At 45.0% G+C, this 23,068-nt stretch overlaps 1 protein-coding gene across 6 annotated transcripts in view; it reads left to right on the top strand.

Moving 5' to 3' along the window:
* OSBPL6 (oxysterol binding protein like 6) overlaps positions 1-23,068 on the top strand; it is a 310,483-nt gene that overhangs the window by 123,949 nt on the left and 163,466 nt on the right. The window contains exon 3 of one of the 6 annotated variants that reach the window (XM_073646871.1): positions 7,473-7,576. The exons of the other annotated variants lie outside the window; for them this stretch is intronic. The gene's annotated coding sequence lies outside the window, so the exon portion shown is untranslated. The remainder of the gene's footprint in view (positions 1-7,472; positions 7,577-23,068) is intronic. 6 annotated transcript variants of the gene reach the window in all.

The raw sequence follows: 23,068 nt of genomic DNA, 5'->3' as shown, positions 1-23,068 counted from the left end.
AGCTAAGGAAAGAGAGGAGATCTGTCCCTACGATAGAACTCAGCTTAATCCCTACGATGTAACAGGGGACCTGATCCTGCGATCAGACCTGCTAAAGTCCTAAGCTAGTCTGTACGGAGACCTATAGATGTGGGGAAGGAATCCCTACAAGTACTAAGGACTGGGAGGAAAATGGGACACCTCCTAACAGAAATAGTAGCAGACAGACGAACAAACAAAATATAAAGAACACAGAGGTCCGTAGACCAAGCAAACTAACAGAGTTAGATACAGAGCACAGGCTAGCTAGAAAGTGGTTATACAATGAAGTCCAGCAAAGCCAGAAGGGCAGAGCAGGATTAAATAGGCCAACAAGGTCATGTGACCAGCAAAGGAAAAAACCTAAGAGCAAGGTTCTAACACCCAAGCTATCTGTAGATTTGTGCGAAAATTGGCTTGAAATTAACAAGGTATAGCGCACACAGCAACAGCGGTGCCGTCTAACACGCAGCTGCAGCAGTGAGAAAATGGTGGCGACGGGGAAAATGGCTGGGTCTTATAGGGCAAGGACATGTGACATACACTGCCAATGACACATGCCCTTGCTTGTGTGAAAAAAAGCACTTCGCTTCGTGTGTGCGCTGCTGATAGGCTGACAGATTGCACCTCCCCACTGCAAATGCGGGAAAGAGAAAAAAAAATGGAGATCTTCATTGTTCCTGCAGAGATCCATCCCCTGCCCCTCCCCCCGCCCCGCTGTACACTCAAACTGCGTATTAACATTAATTTTCATCATTACTGAGAAAAAATCCAGTTATGATTTTGGTGCACGAACAGTTATCGAACATAACCTCGAACAGCCGAATTTTTCTCAAATCGTTCGTGCTCGCCGCACGGCTCGAACACCGCCCAAAACAGCTCGAATTTGAGATTGGCGAACAGTTCGAGTAGAACAACGCTCATCTCTACTAGTGACATGAGCAATTCTAAAGTAAAAAACTGTGATGCTCACAGGAGGGGACACGGCCACCATCATCTTGGGCAGCACAATGACTCCAGCTCTTTGCAGCGCTGGGGTCCTGGGTTCAAATCCCACCAGGGACAACATCTGCAAGGAGTTTGTATGTTCTCTCCGTGTTAACATGGATTTCCTCCGGGTTCTCTGGTTTCCTCCCACACTCCAAAGACATACTGATAGGGAATGTCGATTGTGAGTCTCAATGGGGACAGTGCCGATAATGTCTGTAAAGAGCTGGGGAATTAATGGTGCTATATAAGTAAAATAAATAAATCTTGGTAAGTTATGAACACTGCAGTTTGTCTGCATTACTTATAGGCATCGATGGCTCTTCGATGTGCAGGCTAGAGTAAGGCCTGAATCTTTAAAGCATATCTTTTGCTACTAAACGGCGTACGGCGACAGCGTACGGCATTTCTGAAATTTGAGCAGAAAGCAGAGGACACTTTAATAGCAAACCTCGCAGACAATATGATGGCCCCCACCCAGCTCCGTTAATTGAATCTATTGTTAAAAAATAATTGTGAAAATTGCATATTTCTCACTGGCACCTACAGTCTTCTGCCGCCCATTTGTCTGCTTTGCTATATAAATTAGGTTACTAGCAGTTCTGTGGTATAGCTAGTGCCGTAGAGAACAGAAGTCATATGAACAGCACTCCTAGTCCTTACTTCCAGCATTTGGATGTGGTGCCTGCTACCTGGTGTGTTATGGTCCCTTGTAGCCATCGGCATAGCATGCTTGATGAAGGCTAAAATGTTGCTGAAATGTCGCATCTTGGATTACAATTTCTTGACACTATTTCTGGAGTAATGCTCCCACTAAAGCACTCCTCCCATCAAAGTTTTTATCTTCTTAATATATTGCAGTCATCATATTATATAGCACTGTGTACTTACAATTGCTCATTTTGCCTTTCTACCTGGATAATTCTTCTGTTTTCCATTAGGTCTATGACATCACGTGATTAAAAACTGACTAGCTGAATCCTTCTAAGCTCTATGTAGAAATATGAGGTTAATTTTCCCTGTATGAGTCATAAGTCACTGCAAAAGTCCCTGGCAGGGGGAGGAGGGAGCAGCTTGGTCAGGAGTTGAAGAGGGGGATGATTTATGCAGGGACAAGAGACTTCCTGTTTCTACATAGAGCAGAGAAAAGAGAAGAATTAGCTGGGTAGAAAGGCAAAATGAGCAATTGTAAGTACACAGTGCTGTATAATATGATGACTGCATTATATTAAGCGGATAAAAACTTTGATGTGAGGAGGAGGAGTGCTTCTTTAATTTTATTTGTTGAGTCTTAGCTAAGTTAGGATGCTAATAGTGCATTTACTCTATTAGATAATTATCAAGCAAGCGTTCGTTCATTTCTTATTATCCACCAGTGTAAACGTGCCGTGATCACCCAGCAAACAATCAAACCATTATAATCGGACCATTTATGCCAGCAAAAAAAAATCATTCTTATCGGCAGCGCATCGCCCTGTGTAAACAGAATGTGCTGCCGATAACATGATGATTTACAGGGATCGAGTGATTGTATTGCTGATTGTTCTGTCTCCATCTTTGTTCATTGTCACATGTAAATGAGCACTGAACAACTTGTGTAACGTCCCACTGCTCTCATTAATGGAGCATTGATGGGCCCAAATCTCCGCATCTAAATTCACCGTAATAAACTATGTATGAAATCTCTGGTCTCTGGGAGAAGCTGTGCTCCTTCAGTTTTTGGAAATGATAAAATTATAATCTGTGACACTTCTCAGTCTATTGATTCCCATGTATTTCCGCTATAGTAAAGAGCTGAACTGACTATACAGGAATCAGGTCTCCAATATGGCCACCTCCAGGAAAGTAAGATTAACAACAAGCACATTATTTTTCTTCCACAGACTTACATTGCGTATACATACAGTACAGACCAAAAGTTTGGACACACCTTCTCATTTAAAGATTTTTCTGTATTTTCATGACTATGGAAATTGTACATTCACACTGAAGGCATCAAAACTATGAATTAACACATGTGGAATTATATACTTAACAAAAAAGTGTGAAACAACTGAAAATATGTCTTATATTCTAGGTTCTTCAAAGTAACCACCTTTTGCTTTGATGACTGCTTTGCACACTCTTGGCATTCTCTTGATGAGCTTCAAAGCGTAGACATCTGAGATCACTTACCCACGGGCTGGAGACACCCAGTAGGAATAGAAAAAGTGCAGTTGCGACTTCCCAACGCGCGTTTCGCGTTGACTGCGCTTTGCTTTTTCAAGGGAAGGAAGTTTGGAAATGAGACTGACGTTATGTGAATTACTGGCAAATATAGACGAGGCTTGGTAACAAGCTGACCACTTGTCATTCAACTGGTATCTTTTTCCCAATTCATGAAATATAAGTATATCATTAGTCAACATGGTGAGCTTTCTATATCTGGATCCTAGTAATGGTAACTAATAATTAGATAATATGGAGCTTAATGACGACCCTTATTTTGTCACAAAATACCATTGTGTAACACGGAATAATTTTACGATACAAAATGCTGCTCTTCTGTTTCATACCAGGGCTCAAATAGATTAAGTCTTAAGATTTCCTATAATAAATACCCTTGTGCTAATTATGATTATGGATTTATCACAAAGAATGAACTCACCTTTGCAATATTAAGGAATTTGTCTATGATTTTTTTAAGGACTAAGGGCAGATGCAGACAAGTGTATTTTCTGTCCTAGTGCGTTCCGTCAAAACATCGGATAGCACGTGGACCAATGTTATTCCATGGGGCTGTGCACATGTCCGATATTTTTCCTTGGACCAAGTCCAGAAAAAAACGCTGCATGCCCGAGTTTGATTTGATGTTGGGATCGCACTCAGCCATGCAAGTCAATGAGTTTGTGGAAACCATCGGACTGCCCTCGGATGACATCCGAGCGCAGTCCGACTTCCACGGACTGACAGAATGGAGATGATGGAGAAATTTGTTTTCTCCATCGTCTTCTCATCCGAGACAATCAGATCCCACTCTGATCAGAGTCTATTTGCAATTTACGGTCGTCTGCAACTACCCTAACGCAAATCTAATTTTGCCCACACAATAACCATTTTGGAAGAAAAAATACAATTTTATACTACTACAGACCTCTGCATTCAACCACTGGTCTTAGCGGTGATCACTGCACCAGTGATTGGCAGCAGTGGTCACATATTTCCCATTGTTCTCTGCCCTCTCTGCTCCGGACATGTGTCCACTGCAAACTATTAATACTTTCCACCATTCTGAATGTGTTTTTAAAATGTTTAAATGACCTTTAATTCTTAAATCGGTGCGGCAGCTCTGAGGATAATCTTTCCGTACTTGAAGAGCTTTACAAATCTATTGTTGAGAAATCCATGCATTGCCAATCACGTAGTGCCATAGGCCATATTACTGCAATCGAATGCACAAAATAATAACCGCTATAATAAAACACAAAGTATAAGAACGCCATCTGTGCTTGATGACCATTGGCTCCATCAACAGAAATATCGATACAGTAAACCCTATTGTAATAAAGGGCAGTAATGGGCAGATCCATCACTTTCCGACTGTCATTTCCATTTCAATAACTAACAGTTTATTGAAATCTACAACACAGTTTTTAGTGGTGTAACATTTATTAGCTGTTCTTGTTTTATAGGTTACTTTTTTTTTCTCGATTTAATCCTGTTATTGCTGAACATGAAGCAGTCGGCATCTCTGGCAAGACTTCAGCAATGGAAAGAAGTCCAATGCCAGCTATTTAATCCATCTGCCTGTGTTTCTGTGTAGATGACCTAAATGCCCCAAAGGAGCACTATTTGTGCTGGCAATTGCATATCTACAATTAGCGTGCCTTCTTCTTGAGCCGAGGCCTGGGGACACAAGCTAAGAGGAGAAAAGATTTTTTCCTTTGGTTAGAAGTTAAGTGAAGGAAATTACAGAGTTAATTTTAAAGCAGAAATTACACTAACTAGTGTTCATTAAAGGGAATCTGTCACCAGGTTTTTCTGAGAGCAGCATAATGTAGAGACAGAGACCCTGATTCCATCAATGTGTCACTTACTGGGCTGCTTGCTGTCGTTTTGATAACTTAACTGTTTTATCAGCAGGAGATTATCATTAGAGGACTAGTAAACCTGCTGCCATGCAGTCCTCCATAACCCAGCTCCCAACACTGATTGGCAGCTTTCTGCTTATGCACAGTGTACATAGAAATCTGCCAATCAGTGGTGTGGACGGGGTTATACAGAGCTCAGCATTCAGAGAATTGCTAGATCTGATAAAACAGTGATTTTATCAAAACTATAGTCTAATGTGTATGGCGACCCAGGACTGATGGTTGTTGGATATAGTTAAAGGGAACCTGCCACTAGGTTTTCCCAATAAAGTACGGTCACCACCATTAAGCCCTCTTTTATAGCATTCTAGTATGTATATACAGTCATGGAAAGTGTTGGCACCCTTGAAATTTTTCCAGAAAATGAAGTATTTCTCTCAGAAAATGATTGCAATTCCACATGTTTTGTTATACACATGTTTATTTCCTTTGTGTGCATTGGAACAACTCAAAAACACAAGAAAAAAAGGCAATTTGGACATAATTTCACACACAACCCCAAAATGGGCCGGACAAAATTGTTGGCACCCTCAACTTAATATTTGGTTGCACGCCTTTTGGAATAAATAACTGCAATCAATCGCTTCCTATAACCATCAACAAGCTTCTTACATCTCTCAACTGGAATTTTGTATCACTCTTCTTTTGCCAACTGCTCCAGGTCTCTCATATTTGAAGGCACCTTCTCCCAACAGCAATTTTAAGATCTCTCTACAGGTGATCAATGAGATTTAGATCTGGACTCATTGCTGCCACTTCAGAACTATCCAGCGCTTTGTTTCCATCCAATTCTGGGTGCTTCTTGAAGTATGTTTGGGGTTGTCCTGCTGGAAGACCCATGACCTGGAACACAAACCCAGCTTTCTGACACTGGGCACTACATTGCGACCCAAAATCCTATAGTAATCTTCAGATTTCATGATGCCTTTGACTGTACAACCCCAAACTTCTTTGAACCTCCACCATATTTGACTGTAGGTTCTGTGTTCTTGTGTTTGTAGGCCTCATTCCTTTTTCAGTAAACAGAATGATGTGCTTTACCAAAACCTCTATCTTGGTCTAATCTGTCCAAAAGATGCTTTCCCAGAAGGATTTTGGCTTATTCATGTACATTTTGGCAAACTGCAGTCTAGCTTTTTTAAGTCTCTTTGTCAACAGTGAGGTTCTCCTTGGCTTCCAGCCATAGCGTTTCATTTCATTCAAATGTCGACTGCTAGTTTGCGCTGACACTGATGCACCCTGAGCCTGCAGGACAGCCTGCATTTCTTAGGAACTTGATTGGGGCTGCTTATCCACCATCCAACTATCCTTTGCAACCTTTCATCAATTTTTCTCTGCCATCCACATCCAGGGAGATATAGCTACTGTGCCATGGATGGAAAACTTCTTGATTATGTAGCACAACGTGGACAAGGGAATATCAAGATCGCTGGAGATGGACTTGTAAGTTTGAGATTGTTGATATTTTTCAACTATTTTGGTTCTCAAGTCCCCAGAAAATTCTCCTCTCTTTCTGTTCTCTTTGCCTAGTCTTGCACACACAGACACACAATGCAAAGGTTAAATCAACTTATCCCCTTTTTATATGGTTTCAGGTGTGATTTTCATATTGCCCACACCTGTTACTTGCTACAGGTGAGTTTGAACGAGCATCACATGCTTGAAACAAAGTTGTCTACCCACATTTTTGGAAAGGTAAAATTTTAAACAAGTACCAGTTTCACATCTTGTTATAGCATACCCATATATTAGCAACTCGACATAATATGCAAATAGGGCGGACTAGGTTTCTTATATCCTAAAGTATGGCCATATGAGTCAATTTGAATCATATGAATCATTTGAAAAAGCCTATACTTGGGAAAGGTATATCTATAAAAGGTATTTACCCATTATGTATATCCTACCCGTGCCTCGACCGAGATCCCCAATGAGCGTTTCGTGATGAGGGTTTACGAGTAAATGGGCGGCATTTGGATTCCTCCGCTTTGATGCACATGCGCCAAATCAATGCACATCATTGATTTACCGGGTAATCATCATTACCGGGTCATGTGACCGGAACGGTCTCATATATACTGTATATCAGACAGTCATTACACACAACCACGCCCCCTGAAAAAGTGACAAAATGCAAGTATACGCTTTTTCAAATGATTACAAATACTATTCATGGTAAGTGATTCATTATACAAGTGCTAGTTTATATGTTATCCAATATCCAGGCAGCATCTATGCATTGGTTCTTGTCTTACATGTATGTTTTTCTCATGAATAGATACTAATTGACTTATATGACCATACTTTACGATATAAAAAACCTTGTTTTTTTTACAGTCACCTCAATTGTGCCCTGACCCAGTCCTCCTCCTATAACCTCGGGGTCGTCTCGCTGATCTCTATATGTACCCATTATACCATTTTGTGAATATAATTGTACGGTATGTACATTGTTTACTCTTTTCTTCTTTTTTTGTATTTATAAATAAAATTTAATTTTATTAACAATATAGACTCTAGTCCTCCCTATTTGCATTTTTGGAAAAGTGGCAACAATTTTGTCCGGCCTATTTTTGGAGTTGTGTGTGAAATTATGTCCAATTTGCCTTTTTTTTTTTGTTGTTGTTTCAGTACACAAAAAGCAAATAAACATATATTTAACAAAATATGTACGGTAATTACAATAATTTTCTGGGAGAAATACTTCATTTTCTGGAACAATTTTAAGGGTGCCAACACTTTCTGCTATGACTGTATGTATGTCCCTAATCTCCTACGTAAGGCACAAAAAAACCCTTTAATTATACTCGTAGACAGTGCGGTCCGGTCTTATGGGTGTCCTGATTTCATGCCTCCTTTCTTCTTACAATCGGCGTCCTCCTTCCCTGCTTCATGTGGATGATGCATCCTACGTCATTCACACAGTGTCTTCCATCGCACTCCTGCGCAGGCGCACTCCACTCTGTCATGCCGAGGGCAGAGCAAAGTACTATAGTACTATAGTGTATGTATATGTATTTTTAGAACATTGCTTCGATTCATGGAGGGGCTGTTTCCCCCATTTGGACCTGGGCTTTCACCTCTGCCCTAATGAGCAAATAGTAAGTCTACCTCTATAGTGTATAGTGTGGGTGTGAGTATTACTGTAGGCTCAGCACAAAGTGTATTACCAGCTATACCTTAGAATAAATGGCCTCTAATTATCCAGCCTTTACAGCATGTCTGAAAGATACATGACATATTACTCAATGGGCTTTTGTAAAATGTAACAGGAGGGTCATACCGTGAATGTAGGCATATTCAGCCCATGAGCTTCCCTCCAGAATATCCTGGAAACCAGGCACGGTAATTATGGTGATAAAGATAGCTCCGATAGTTTGTTAAAAAGCCTTTTGTTGAACTAGCTAGGTAAATATTTAATACGGTCAGCCTCCACGATATCTTAATGGCTTTCAAAGTCATTTTCCTTAATTAAATATTTTAATTGAATTGCTGCGTCTCTTTAAGGTCAGATCAAGGCAATTTTTAGCGAGAAGTAAAGGTGCTTTATTTGAACTGACAATTCAGTATTGTATTCATTTAAGTACTAACCTGCAAATTAGCGTATTACATTCACAATTTTTTTGTAGAGTCATCAGTAGCCAAAGGAAATTAAGATATAAATATTTTAAACCGAGCAAATTGCCATTTTACATACATGAACTTTTCTGAGATTTGTTGGGGGTACTGATTAGTTATATTTCTAGTATAGAGACGTCAGCTCAGATTTGTCAAATATGGCAACCAAAGCCTATCTGGCAATGCCCGGTTGGGTATAACCCATTTGTGATAGAAATGTTCCTACATTTACAGGTCAGTATAATAGAATTTATAAAGCGATCAAAGGGCTCAACCCGTCATATCTACCAGTACTCTAGAAGGATCACTTTTTGAAAGATATACCCTATAAGGTGCAAATTTCTAGAAAAAAATCAAGATTGTTCAGCCATATTTTCTCCCCCTAGGAAGTATGCAAAAAAAAATATGGATGGATGTAGCTATCTTAGGCCTTGTTCACATCTGCACATGTTTAAGCCTTGTGCCTTACCTAATTTCTGCAAGAAGAAAAAGCACACCAGTAAAATGAGGGACACCTTGACAGGAAGCCTATAGACCTTATTATAGACATTGGGGCACCATTTGTGTTCATCATGATAGTTCTCTTCTCCTACATTAAACGAGTTGTCCAGTCTAAATTGATAAGTCTGCAGTCACTCTGTGTGACTGCAGAATTTTGGATCCCCCCAGCTCACACACTGTGCACTGCGGGGATTCGCCGGTTTCTGAGCTGGGAAGTTGGTGATGTATGCGATATGCACACTCCTGGGCAGAAGCTGTCTAGTGGTCGCGGCCTTGCTCCATACAAGTGTATAGAGCGAGAGCGCTCACTGGATGGGCACACCCACTAGACGGCCGCGCCCTTGCTCCAAACACTTTTATGGAGCAAAGCCGCGCCCACTAGACTGTTTCCGCCTGGGAGTATGCATATCGCATACATCACTGCCGTTCCCGAAACTGGCGAATCCTCGCAGCGCACCGTGCGCCCACTGGGGTGATGCAGATGTCTGCAGTCACACAGAGTGACTTTTGACTTTTCATTTTAGACCGCACATCATATTATGAGAGGAATACAAAAGCAGCAGCTTATCCTTCTTTAAAGGGGTTGTCCAGGCTTGAAGTAAAGGTCTGCAGTCATTCTATGTGACTGCAGACTTGTGAACCATCACAACAAACAGCTCTCAGGCTTATCTGGTGGCAGCAGCGGGAGCAGGCCGTCGGGTGACCACAAGTATGCAGTTTGCATACATGCTGTCACGTGCCAACTAGACATGTGCGTCCTATGAATTGAGTGAGGCTGGACACGTTTAGTCTGATAGTAGCCGGAAGTATGGAAATCGTATACTTGTGGTCACATGACTGCTTGCTTTCTGCTTCAGAACTAGTGAATCCTGACAGTGATTCTGTGCGGAATCATAGAGTGACTGTGTTATGCACGTACCATACTCACACACGGGAAAAGGGAGTAAGGAAGACTATAGAGAAAAACCGGACCTACACCCAACTGGTCCCTGTACAGACTAGTCAATCCCTAGCCGCACAACTAAAAACACCACCTTGGATCTGACTCCCTAAAAGGCCGTAGAGGGGTTTCTCGTGCTTCCAGAGGGGAGGCCGCAACACACTGCCAACAAGGGGAGAGGAAGGTGTGCAGGTGGACACGAAGACCCAGGGTGAGAAACTTTAAGCACATTCATAAAAGGTGAGAGAGAATTGTAAGGAGAACCAAAAAATAAATAAAACTAGAATAACCTCAAAGAAACCTAACAGTGGTAAAAGGAAAAGGTGCTGGGAAGGTAGACGAACAGACACATAGCAAGAATAGAAGTGGTGTAAGTCTAGCAGGGAAAATCCCTTCTTTAAAGGGCTGGAACTTCTTAGCACAAATCCACCTTGAAGTATAGCCAGCAAGGAAGTGCAATGAACGAATAATATATAAAGTCCCACCCAGAACGTGATAGGGTAAACCAAAATGGGAAATGGAAAACAGCTGGAAAGGAGCAAATCTAAAAGGGAGAATAAATACAATAGGAACAATCAGCATTTGGGCAGGGACGGAAAAGAGCAAAAGCTCCGCAGACCGAAGAACCGACAGTGAAGGAATAGGTCACCGGATAAACCGAGCCATGACTGACTGCAGACTTGAACCCCAACCCTGGACAACCCCTTTAAAATTTGTATTTATTGCGAGGTATATCCCAATTTGCACATAAATGGTTATAAATAGTGATGAGTGAACGTGTTCTGTTAACCCTTTCGGCGAGCATGAATTAAAATGATTTTTTTATTTGTTTATTGAAAGCACCAAACAATTTTACTTTATTTAGTTGAAACTAGGACTTTACGGATGGGAATATTGGGTATTCTGCTCTTTACCAGCTGTTCTCATGCAAGCGTTACAAGGACATTTGGCTTTTCCTGTAAGTGCCTGGCTGTATCCTACACCCCATCTGTGCACAGTGACATGGCTGGGGAAAGGGCTCACTGACCCGGTTAATCTTGGATGTGTTACTTGATCTTTTCCACTTTGCTAAGTATAGAAGCATTGCGGAGGGCAAAGCCATGTCATGCTGTCATTGTATACCGCTGACCTAATGCTTCAGTAATTGTAAGGAAAATATTGTGAATCAGTTTTCTAATTATTGTGAAAATTATATATAAATCCATGGAGTGTATTAATTATATTCATCTGCATTCATTCGTTCTTCACCCCTGTGCAGGCTGAGCAGTAGGATACAAAATGACGTACTTGTAGCTTGAATTGATACGATCTTGTAAAATGTATCCTCTGCGGCATTTCACACGGCAGCGATGCTTGATCTTCCAAAACTTTTGTGTTTTTTTTCCCACCAAGTGATACATTGTAGCCCTGTTAATAGAAAATAGTAAAACCAAGTGTCAGATAGTGATGGGACAAGTGGTGGGGACTGCTATATTTCCCCCACAAAAACAGCTGGGTTAGGTATAAGGAATCCAGTAAAGCTGGACTAGGTATAAGGAATCCAGGAAAAGCTGGGTTAGGTATAAGGAATCAAGGAAAAGCTGGGCAGGTATAAGGAATCCAAGAAAAGCTGGGCTAGGTATAAGGAATCCAAGAAAAGCTGGGTTAGGTATAATGAATCCAGGAGAAGCTGGGCAGGTATAAGGAATCCAAGAAAAGCTGGGCTGGGTATAAGGAATCCAAGAAAAGCTGGGCTGGGTATAAGGAGTCAAGGAAAAGCTGGGCTAGCTATAAGGACTCCAAGAAAAGCTGGGTTAGGTATAAGGAATCCAGTAAAGCTGGGATAGGTATAAAGCTGGGCTGGGTAAAAAGAATCCAGGAAAAGCTGGGTTAGATATAACGAATCCAAGAAAAGCTGGGCTGGGTATAAGGAATCCAGGAAAAGCTGGGCTCGGTATAAGGAATCCAGGAAAAGCTGGGTTAAGTATAAGGAATCCAAGAAAAGCTGGGCTGGGTCTAAGGAATCCAGGAAAAGCTGGGTTAGGTATAAGGAATCCAGGAAAAGTTGGGCTAGCTATAAGGAATCAAGGAAAAGCTGGGATAGGAATAAGGAATCCAGGAAAAGCTTGGTTAGATATAAGGAATCCAAGAAAAGCTAGGGTAGGAATCCAGGAAAAGCTGGGTCAGGTATAAGGAATCCAGGAAAAGTTGGGCTAGCTATAAGGAATCAAGGAAAAGCTGGGATAGGAATAAGGAATCCAGGAAAAGCTTGGTTAGATATAAGGAATCCAAGAAAAGCTAGGGTAGGAATCCAGGAAAAGCTGGGCTAGGTATAAGGAATCCAAGAAAAGCTAGGCTGGGTATACGGAATCCAAGAAAAGCTGGGCTGGGTATAAGGAATCAAGGAAAAGCTGGGCTAGCTATAAGGACTCCAAGAAAAGCTGGGTTAGGTATAAGGAATCCAGTAAAGCTGGGCTAGGTATAAAGCTGGGCTGGGTAAAAGGAATCCAGGAAAAGCTGGGTTAGATATAAGGAATCCAAAAAAAGCTGGGCTCGGTATAAGGAATCCAGGAAAAGCTAGGTTAGGTATAAGAAATCCAAGAAAAGCTGGGCTGGGTCTAAGGAATCCAGGAAAAGCTGGGTTAGGTATAAGGAATCCAGGAAAAGTTGGGCTAGCTATAAGGAATCAAGGAAAAGCTGGGCTAGGAATAAGGAATCCAGGAAAAGCTTGGTTAGATATAAGGAATTCAAGAAAAACTAGGGTAGGAATCCAGGAAAAGCTGGGTCAGGTATAAGGAATCCAGGAAAAGCTGGGCTGGGTATAAGGAATCCAGGAAAAGCTGGGCTTGGTATAAGGAATCCAAGAAAAGCTAGGCTGGGTATAATGAATCCAGGAAAAACTGGGTTAGGTATAAGGAATCCAGAAAAAGCTGGGCTAGGAATAAGGAATCCAGGAAAAGCTTGGTCAGATATAAGGAATCCAAGAAAAGCTAGGGTAGGAATCCAGGAAAAGCTGGGTCAGGTATAAGGAATCCAGGAAAAGCTAGGCTGGGTAGGTGTAAGGAATCCAAGAAAAGCTGGGCTGGGTATAAGGAATCCAGGAAAAGCTGGGCTGGGTATAAGGAATCCAGGAAAAGCTGGGTTAGGTATAAGGAATCCAAGAAAAGCTGGGCTGGGTATAAGGAATCCAGGAAAAGCTGGGCTGGGTATAAGGAATCCAGGAAAAGCTGGGCTAGCTATAAGGAATCAAGGAAAAGCTGGGAAGATATAAGGAATCCAAGAAAAGCTGGGTTAGGTATAAGGAATCCAAGAAAAGCTGGGCTGGGTATAATGAATCCTGGAAAAGCTGGGCTAGGTATAAGGAATCCAGTAAAAGCTGGGCTAGGAATAAGGAATCCAGGAAAGGATGGGTTAGATATAAGGAATCCAAGAAAAGCTAGGGTAGGAATCCAGGAAAAGCTGGGTCAGGTATAATGAATCCAGGAAAAGCTAGACTGGGTAGGTGTAAGGAATCCCAAGAAAAGCTGGGCTGGGTATAAGGAATCCAGGAAAAGCTGGGTTAGGTATAAGGAATCCAAGAAAAGCTGGGCTAGGTATAAGGAATCCAGGAAAAGCTGGGCTGGGTATAAGGAATCCAGGAAAAGCTGGGCAGGTATAAGGAATCCAAGAAAAGCTGGGTTAGGTATAAGGAATCCAAGAAAAGCTGGGCTGGGTATAAAGAATCCTGGAAAAGCTGGGCTAGGTATAAGGAATCCAGTAAAAGCTGGGCTAGGAATAAGGAATCCAGGAAAAGCTGGGTTAGATATAAGGAATCCAAGAAACGCTAGGGTAGGAATCCAGGGAAAGCTGGGTCAGGTATAAGGAATCCAAGAAAAGCTAGGATGGGTAGGTGTAAGGAATCCAAGAAAAGCTGGGCTGGGTATAAGGAATCCAGGAAAAGCTGGGCTAGGTATAATGAATCCAGGAAAAGCTGGGCTAGGTATAATGAATCCAGGAAAAGCTGGGCAGGTATAAAGCTGGGCTGGGTATAAGGAATCCAGGAAAAGCTGGACTAGCTATAAGGAATCTAGGAAAAGCTGGGCTAGGAATAAGTAGTCCAGGAAAAGCTGGGTTAATTTGGATTAGGTATAAGGATTCCAAGAAAACCTTGGGCTGGGTATAAGGAATCCAGGAAAAGATGGGTTAGGTATAAGGAATCCAGGAAGCGCTGGACTGGGTATAAAGAATCCAGGAAAAGCTGGTCTAGGTATAAGGAATCTAGGAAAAGCTTGGCTAGGTATAAGGTATCCAAGAAAAGCTGGGTTAGGTATAAGGATATAGGGTTGAGCGAGTATGTTCTGTTCGAGTATGCTCGGGCCGAGCTCCGAGTATTTATAGCTGCTCGGTGATATGGTTAAATCGCTCCGTGTGTATGATTTGTGACTGTTTGACAGTTTTATTACATGTGAGGAATGTGTAAGAAATAGACATTCCTCACATGTAATAAAGCTGTCAAACAGTTGAAAATCATGCACATGGGAGCGATTCAACCATATCACCGAGCAGCTGTAAATACTCGGAGCTCGGCCCGAGCATACTAGACGAAAGGATTAATAGAACATACTCGCTCAACACTAATAAGGAATCCAAGAAAAGCTAGGCTGGTTGGGTATAAGGAATCCAAGAAAAGATGGGTTAGGCTGGGTTAGGTATAAGGAATCCAGGAAAAGCTGGACTAGTTATAGGTATAAGGAATCCAGGAAAAGCTGGGCTAGGAATAAGTAATCCAGGAAAAGCTGGGTTAAGTTGGGTTAGGTATAAGGATTCCAAGAAAACCTTGGGCTGGGTATAAGGAATCCAGGAAAAGATGGGTTAGGTATAAGGAATCCAGGAAGAGCTGGACTGGGTATAAGGAATCCAGGAAAAGCTGGTCTAGGTATAAGGAATCTAGGAAAAGCTTGACTAGGTATAAGGTATCCAAGAAAAGCTGGGTTAGGTATAAGGAATCCAGGAAAAGATAGGCTGGTTGGGTATAAGGAATCCAAGAAAAGTTGGGTTAGGCTGGGTTAGGTATAAGCAATCCAGGAAAAGCTGGGCTAGGTATAAGGAATCCAGGAAAAGCTGGGTCTCATAGAGAGAAATTCAAATCCATAACCTATCTCCAGAGAGGGAACATATCACACTCACATTGAACATATGGAACTAATTATAACTAGGGAAAAAGAAACTAAATAAAAAAGGGGAAGTGAAAGAGAAAGACCTTACACTTCAACTTCCATTGAAGGTCGTAATGCCCCCTGCAGTGTCCAGGTTATTACAGCAGGGAGTTTTGCTGGCAAAGAGAAAGCAAGTCTGAGATTTCTTTACACAGAGGCGGGGAAGTACTCTTCCAAACCAAAGAGCTTCTTTTGATTAAAGACTTTTTCTAGACCTTTTGGATCCATTGGTCATTAATGAATATTGGGATCTGCGTCTATCTGATATTTATGGGAGATATATTTTCGGCGTGACAGCGTAAGGCTGACAGGACCCCTGCAACTTAATATTGGTCCGATGGATGATGCTATCCATGCAATGTTTCATCTCTATAGACAGATAAAATTGCGATAAGAAATATGACAACAATATCTACCACCTGAGACCTCCAAAGGCAAAGATATCCTGAAAGTTCGGGATCTCATAAAATTCTAACAGACCTAGCACATCTCACAACCAGCCCCCATATGAGCTCACCAAGGGGAAGTATGTGGGCTTAACCATGATCTGTCATTTGTCATTCTGGAAGACATAGTTTGATGTGAGTATTCCATTTTCCCAATCAGAGCGCTTCCCTCGATTAAGATAAGAGCCATTCCTGCAACATCTGATTTAGTAATTCTCTTTTGTTGTTCTTTTTATTTCATGTAATTGAATATATCGTATTGTTTTGTTCCCATTTTGTAACATCTTTGTATATTTTTAAAAACATTGCCTATCTTTCCAGATTAAAAATATAAAATTTAAGAGATCTGTTCCTCTTGCTCTGTAAACCACACCCCTGAAGCTATACGCTACCTGTATCAGGTGAAAAATTGGCCTGTATAAACGATTGGTGGTGGCGGGGAGTTTTTGTCCTTTTTTGCTATTGCATAGCTGTCAGTGACCGTATCCGGGTATATACATATATTCCATATGTTGGAATCGGCAGTGTATATACCATACATTCGCGGTTAGTTCCCCAATAACCGGCCTAGTAGTGGAAGCAGCTATGGCCTCAACCATCACTCGTCAGTCAATTGCATAAATTGTCCTGATGATTGGAGGCAGCGGAGTTGCGTTCCTCTGACAAATTGGTGGCTGCGGGTGGAATCTGTGTGATCTCCCCTGTGTCATCTGTGACAAAGTGGTGGCAGGGATGAGATCTGTGTGCCCCCCACCTCCCTGGCAGGTTTTGGTAACTGGCTTCTTCCTGGTCTGGTATAGTCTTTTGCTTTCAATTAATTGGAGCTGATTCATTACTGTCTTTAGAACAGTGTGTAGTGTGCGCACTTTAGGCCTCATTCAGACACGAGTGATTTTTCTCATTTGCAAAAAAAAAGGTCAGACTTTCATCAATGGTTTAGATCTGATTTTCATCAGTTTGGTCAACATATCATCTTTTCCATCAGTGTTTCATCAGTGATTTTCTGATATGCAAAAAAAAAAAATTGCAGAGCTTCTCCTACCCATCCCAATGTTAAAAATGGGCATGGATGGCATCCGTGTGCAGTCCGTCATTGTCACTGATCCATAGACTTGTATGAGTGATTTTGATCAAAATTGGAAAATTGAAAATCGATGACTTTTTTCGTGGACACATGGTCTGTGAAAAAATGTGAACAGTTCCATAGACTATGATAGGTATGTATTCTATCCGTGAAGAACGTGGATGTTGCACATACATGAATAACCAACGTCTGAATGAGGCCTTTGTTGGAGAAAAACTGAAGGGACAGCAGGTGTCTGGTGAAGAGACTCTGTGACTGAGGCCGAGTTCACAAGAGCCTATTTCATGGTCTGTATACGGAATACAAGGCTCAGACTGACCCGAACGTCATCCCATACAGTAGTTTTGCATGTAAAATATGAGCTGAAAGTGATTTACCGTACAGTATTTCCTTCAGCTTGTTTTTCCGGTTTCCCTTTAGGTGATTTTCATTTTTTTTTATGCAAAGAAAGTTTCGTCCGCTTATTCAAAATCATCCTACACACAATGGACCAATCCGATTAACCTTTACTGCTTAAATTTGCATAAATTGTCATGTTTGTGAGCTTTTAAAGGGAACCTGACACTAGATTCCACTGGCAGCATGAATCAAAGCCCGGCTGCACGATGGCAGCCAGGTATGTTTTACTTTGAAATACTCCGGCATTCCATAGAATATCCCAGCACTCTTCCATTTGATTGACAAGTCTCTCCCTATGTACATGCATGGGAGAGACCTGTCAATCAACTAGAGCAATGTGGGAAGAAGCCGGCTGGGAAGGGTGAGGTGCAGCGCCAGACTGGTCACATCTATTCTTATAGTCCCCAACTGGCTTCTCCCCACATCTAGTTGATTGACAGTTCTCTCCCAAGTACTTTCGTAGGGAGAGACCTGTCAATCAACTAGAGCAATGTGGGAAGAAGCCGACTGGGAAGGGGGAGAGGGGAGGTGTGGTGCTGGACCGGTCACCTCTATTCTTATAGTCCCCAATCGGCTTCTCCCCACATTGCTCTAGTTGATTGACAGTGCTCTCCCAAGTACGTAGGTAGGGAGCGAACTGTCAAGTCAAATTCAACGGTGCTGGGAGAAGACGCTTCAAACTATGTTTTTTCTAGCGCCCCGAGGGCTCGGCCGCTACAGGGGTATTGCACCTCTTCCAGAGGTGTGATATTCCACTCCCGGGTAAGGATGGAGTATGGACCAGGGCTCAGGTAGCTGCATACAGCACACACACCCCATTTTCGAGGGACAGTTCAACGGTGCTCCCATTAGACAGAAATGCAGGCACGACAGACCATGTCCCTGGCTGGAGTGGGGAGGGGGGAGGAAAACCCAGTTGTGTAGGAGCAGGAGGGGACGGTTTCTGAGCATAGGAAGGAGCTCATTGGTTGCTGGTCACCTGAGCTCACACACTAGGGAAGGGTATAAAAGATGGGCACCATCTTAGGTCTGGGTCAGTTCAGTCAGAGAAGAAGCAGAGTGGAGATGTGACAAGGAGCTGTGGCTCAGCCTCGGCCCAGCTCCATGAGACAGGCCTAGAGTGAAGGCCGGAGTAGAAGAAAGGAACAGAAAGGAGCAGAAAGGAACAGAAAGGAACAGCAAGGAACAGAAACAGAAAGAGAAGTATCCAAAGTGTGGAAAGGCTCAGGAACAAGAAGGTGGAAGGGACCCTAAGAACCCATGAGAATACAGGGTGAAGGGTCAGGCAGATTAAGGGTACCGGATCCCAAGTTGGTGGAGGAGAAACTACCCTCAGCCAAAGACCGGACGTCGTGATCATTTATTGGTGCGACACCTCATCAAACCTGCTAGGAAGGCACCATATAGGACAGCGGGGAACGGGGCCCACGTTTACCCGCGCAGATCCGCGGCAGCTGGACAAAAGTGGGTCACTGGTGAGGCAGGCCAGAGAAAGGATAGAAGGGAGTCCTGTGCCCTACTCCGGAATTGCCTGGGGGTTGACCGAGCCCCTCACCTGGTGGACGCAGCACGGCTTGGGCGGTCACTACCTGTACAGAAGTGACCCGGAGCACATGAACTGTGAGTAAAAGACATTGGACTGCAGTACGTTGTCTGAGTATTCCTTGCTCCTCCAGCACTAACGGCGCTGGGACGCCCTACACCATCACCCCCATCTTCTACTATACTGCCCTGGGGCCGCACTCTTCCCGTGGGGAGTCACACTACCCCAGCTGCGTACACCATCAGCCCCAGCGGTCTGCCTTGCAGCGGCGGTTCGCACTGACCGCAATCCACGGGTGGCGTAGTCGGACATTACCAACAGCGCATGGCAGACTACCAATGGTCTGACCACCCTGAGCCACGGAACCGGGTTGCCACTACTACCCCCATCGTTTCCCGATTGCCCGGCTCTGAGTGCCCCACGGCCCAGGGGGTGAGTCAGCTTTGGCGTAGTCGGCAGGATCGTTACCAGCCCGACACAAGCGGGTATTGCGCGCCTGAAAAGAGACTGTTTAATTGAAATTGACTGTGTTGAATATGGCGCCCGCCCCAGCAGAACGGACGCCATAATGTGCGCGCCAAAAGACAGCAGGAAGCCGCCTCCCATCGTGGGCCAGGTCCCAGAATGGTGCCAAAGAAGGAGCCCGCCCCCAACAGCCATGAGTGCGGCTGTGGAGATGTCCATCAAGGTGGGGGGGGCTGCCCCTGAAAGTAATTGGCAGAAGATGGCCCCAGGACCACCCCCAATGGGGGCGGAAAGAGAAGAAAACCGGGGGGCAGGGTGTGGTTTGGATGAGTATCGCAAGATCACACCCGGAGATGGAGAGGAGCGTCAACTCCGGCACCCTGGCGAGCGGCCTGCTGCAGGCCGAGGCGGCCCCGTACAGCCTCACGGAGCTGATGGCTCAGCTCCCCGCAGAAGACCTGGAGTTCCTGCGGACTGCGCTGGAGGAGCTGGACCGGAGAATGGTCCGGGCGCAGAGGGACGTCGTGGCCGGGTGGAGAGAGGAAATGGCCCGGCGGGTCGCGGCCCGGCAGCAAGAGACACCGCCAGCACCTGACAGCGCGCCTGCCCCCGAGGACGGAGAGAGGAGACCGGAGGCTGAGGACGACGCTGCGGAGGAGGCAAGTAAGGCGGACTCCCCTGCCCCGGGTCCTGACGCCGCAGCCTTACCCCTGAGTCCCGTCGCGGAGCCAGGAGTCCCGGGAGCCGCTGCAGCTTCCACGCTCCCGCCACAAACATCTAGGCCGCAAGCCATGAGCACCGTCACTGAGCCACACCCCCCGGCGTGCCCTTTGACCCCGAGCGCGGCTGAAAGCGGCCCGCTCCAGGCCCGGTCGCAAGGCCTAACCACCACCAGCGCCTCCCGACCGCATGCGACCCCGGTCCCAAAACCACCACCCCTGGGCGCGGACCTGTATGCCCAGCTGTCCGGTCCGGATGGGGAGCCAGTCCCTCCACCACCTGGGTGGGTCCATCCTAATCTCCGGAAAGGCCTGCCCGCAGAGACCAGAGCTCCTCTGCTTCCACCCCCGCCTGACCCGCAGCCTGTTGAAGGTCCCCAGCTCCCCGTCGAGGAGGTCCAGTATGAGTGGGACCCGACAGGAGAAGACCTCATGGGGTTCTCACAAGAGACGCAGGCGGCCGCAACCCGCAGACGGGAGTTCTATAGCCGACAGGTGGCGCAGTTCGAACGGGAGAGGCGAGCGCGGTGACAGAGGCAGGAACAGCTACACGCCCGGAGCGCGGAGCAGAAGATGCGCGTCCGGCGAGACCCCCAGGCTGCGCGAGGTCCCAGAATCATCGGGACCGTCGTCAAGTTTCACCCGGTGCAAGGATGGGGTTTCATCCGGGACTCGACCACAGACACGGACGTGTTTGTCACCCGGAGAGACGTGGAAGGCCACCTACCAGAAGGCCACCCGGAACGAGATCTGTTCCCGGGAGACTTGGTGTCTTACACCCGACACCGAGGCCTAAAGGGATGGTATGCCCTTCATGTCCAGCGGATAAGAGAAGAGCAGCACCCTGAAGCAGAGCCCGAATATCAGGAGGACCCGGACGGGTCTGAAGAATATGAAGATCAGTATGAGGAGGAAGAAGGAGCATCCGGAGGATACCGCTACTAGTGAGTGGCAAAGTACCTGTGTATATAGTTACCTGTCAGGGTATCAGAACTGTTTTTGGGACTGTTCCCGTTTTTGAAAATGTGGTCCCCATTGGGACAAATATTGAACTGTTACCTGTGTGTCCCTCATCCCTAACCTGGCTGAGGACTGAGAGCAGCCATTCCCCCTTTCCAACCGGCCGAGGACTGGGAATGGCCAATCCCCTGTAAATAGTTGCGCTTCCTAAAGCGCCCCCTACTGGTTTTATAACAAGACTGCAACGTCTACCTCGGGACAGAGAGTCCCTCACGTCTAAAAATTTGCTGAAGTTTTGGCACTTAAAAGAAGAATGAACACCTGGTCGCAAGTTGCACCGCTGCCAGGATCCAAGAATGTGTTTTGCTTAAAAATGTTTTATATGAATAAGTTTTATATGCTGCTAAATAGTAATGTGAAAGTTTTCTATAATGTTTTCACAAAAGAAAAGTGAAGTGTGTTAAAAGTGAGAAAAATGTTTTTCCCATAAAGGGAATTGAACTGTGTCATCCGATTCCTGATGTGAAAAGTTTTGAAAAAGTTTTGCATATCCTGTACTTAATTGTTTTTTGCTCTGTTCCAGCCCGAGGACGTGCTGTGGTTTACCAGGGGGGAATGTAGCGCCCCGAGGGCTCGGCCGCTACAGGGGTATTGCACCTCTTCCAGAGGTGTGATATTCCACTCCCGGGTAAGGATGGAGTATGGACCAGGGCTCAGGTAGCTGCATACAGCACACACCCCATTTCCGAGGGACAGTTCAACGGTGTTCCCATTAGACAGAAATACAGGCACGACAGATCATGTCCCTGGCTGGAGTGGGGAGGGGGGGAGGAAAACCCAGTGATGTAGGAGCAGGAGGGGACGGTTTCTGAGCATAGGAAGGAGCTCATTGGTTGCTGGTCACCTGAGCTCACACACTAGGGAAGGGTATAAAAGGTGGGCACCATCTTAGTTCTGGGTCAGTTCAGTCAGAGAAGAAGCAGAGTGGAGATGTGACAAGGAGCTGTGGCTCAGCCTCGGCCCAGCTCCATGAGACAGGCCTAGAGTGAAGGCCGGAGTAGAAGAAAGGAACAGAAAGGAGCAGAAAGGAACAGCAAGGAACAGAAACAGAAAGAGAAGTATCCAAAGTGTGGAAAGGCTCAGGAACAAGAAGGTGGAAGGGACCCTAAGAACCCATGAGAATACAGGGTGAAGGGTCAGGCAGATTAAGGGTACCGGATCCCAAGTTGGTGGAGGAGAAACTACCCTCAGCCAAAGACCGGACGTCGTGATCATTTATTGGTGCGACACCTCATCAAACCTGCTAGGAAGGCACCATATAGGACAGCGGGGAACGGGGCCCACGTTTACCCGCGCAGATCCGCGGCAGCTGGACAAAAGTGGGTCACTGGTGAGGCAGGCCAGAGAAAGGATAGAAGGGAGTCCTGTGCCCTACTCCGGAATTGCCTGGGGGTTGACCGAGCCCCTCACCTGGTGGACGCAGCACGGCTTGGGCGGTCACTACCTGTACAGAAGTGACCCGGAGCACATGAACTGTGAGTAAAAGACATTGGACTGCAGTACGTTGTCTGAGTATTCCTTGCTCCTCCAGCACTAACGGTACCGGGACTCTCCTCACCATCACTCCCACCATCCCCTGCACTGCCCTGGGGTTACACTCTTCCCGTGGGGAGTTACACTACCTCAGCTGCATATACCATCAGCCCCAGCGGACTGCCTTGCAGCGGCGGTTCATAATAGCCGCGATCCACAGGTGGCGTAGTCGGACAATATCAATAGCACATATCAGACTACCATTGGTCTGACCACCCTGAGCCACGGAACCGGGTCGCCACCACTATCCCCCATCGTCTCCCTGTTGCCTGGCTCCGAGTGCCCCGAGTCATTTTCTCTTAAACACTGCAGCATGTCAGAGTGTGGGTGCATTCATACTGAGTTTTTGCAACAAAACGTCGTCAACACTCCAAATCAAAAATGTAGGTTTTTGATCTCATCGTAGTTTTTTGGACATCAAAAAAACTCAAATGTAAACACACCCTAAGGCTATGTGCCCACGATTCAGAAATGCTCAGGATTTTTTCCTG

The sequence above is a fragment of the Phyllobates terribilis genome, unplaced genomic scaffold (genome assembly GCF_046119375.1).
Source record: "Phyllobates terribilis strain yellow unplaced genomic scaffold, ASM4611937v1 Scaffold_9__5_contigs__length_417890890, whole genome shotgun sequence".
In the NCBI taxonomy this organism is placed as follows: Eukaryota; Metazoa; Chordata; class Amphibia; order Anura; family Dendrobatidae; genus Phyllobates; species Phyllobates terribilis.
The sequence above is the reverse complement of the archived record's forward strand: the minus strand, read 5'-3'. Positions and strand labels throughout refer to the sequence as shown.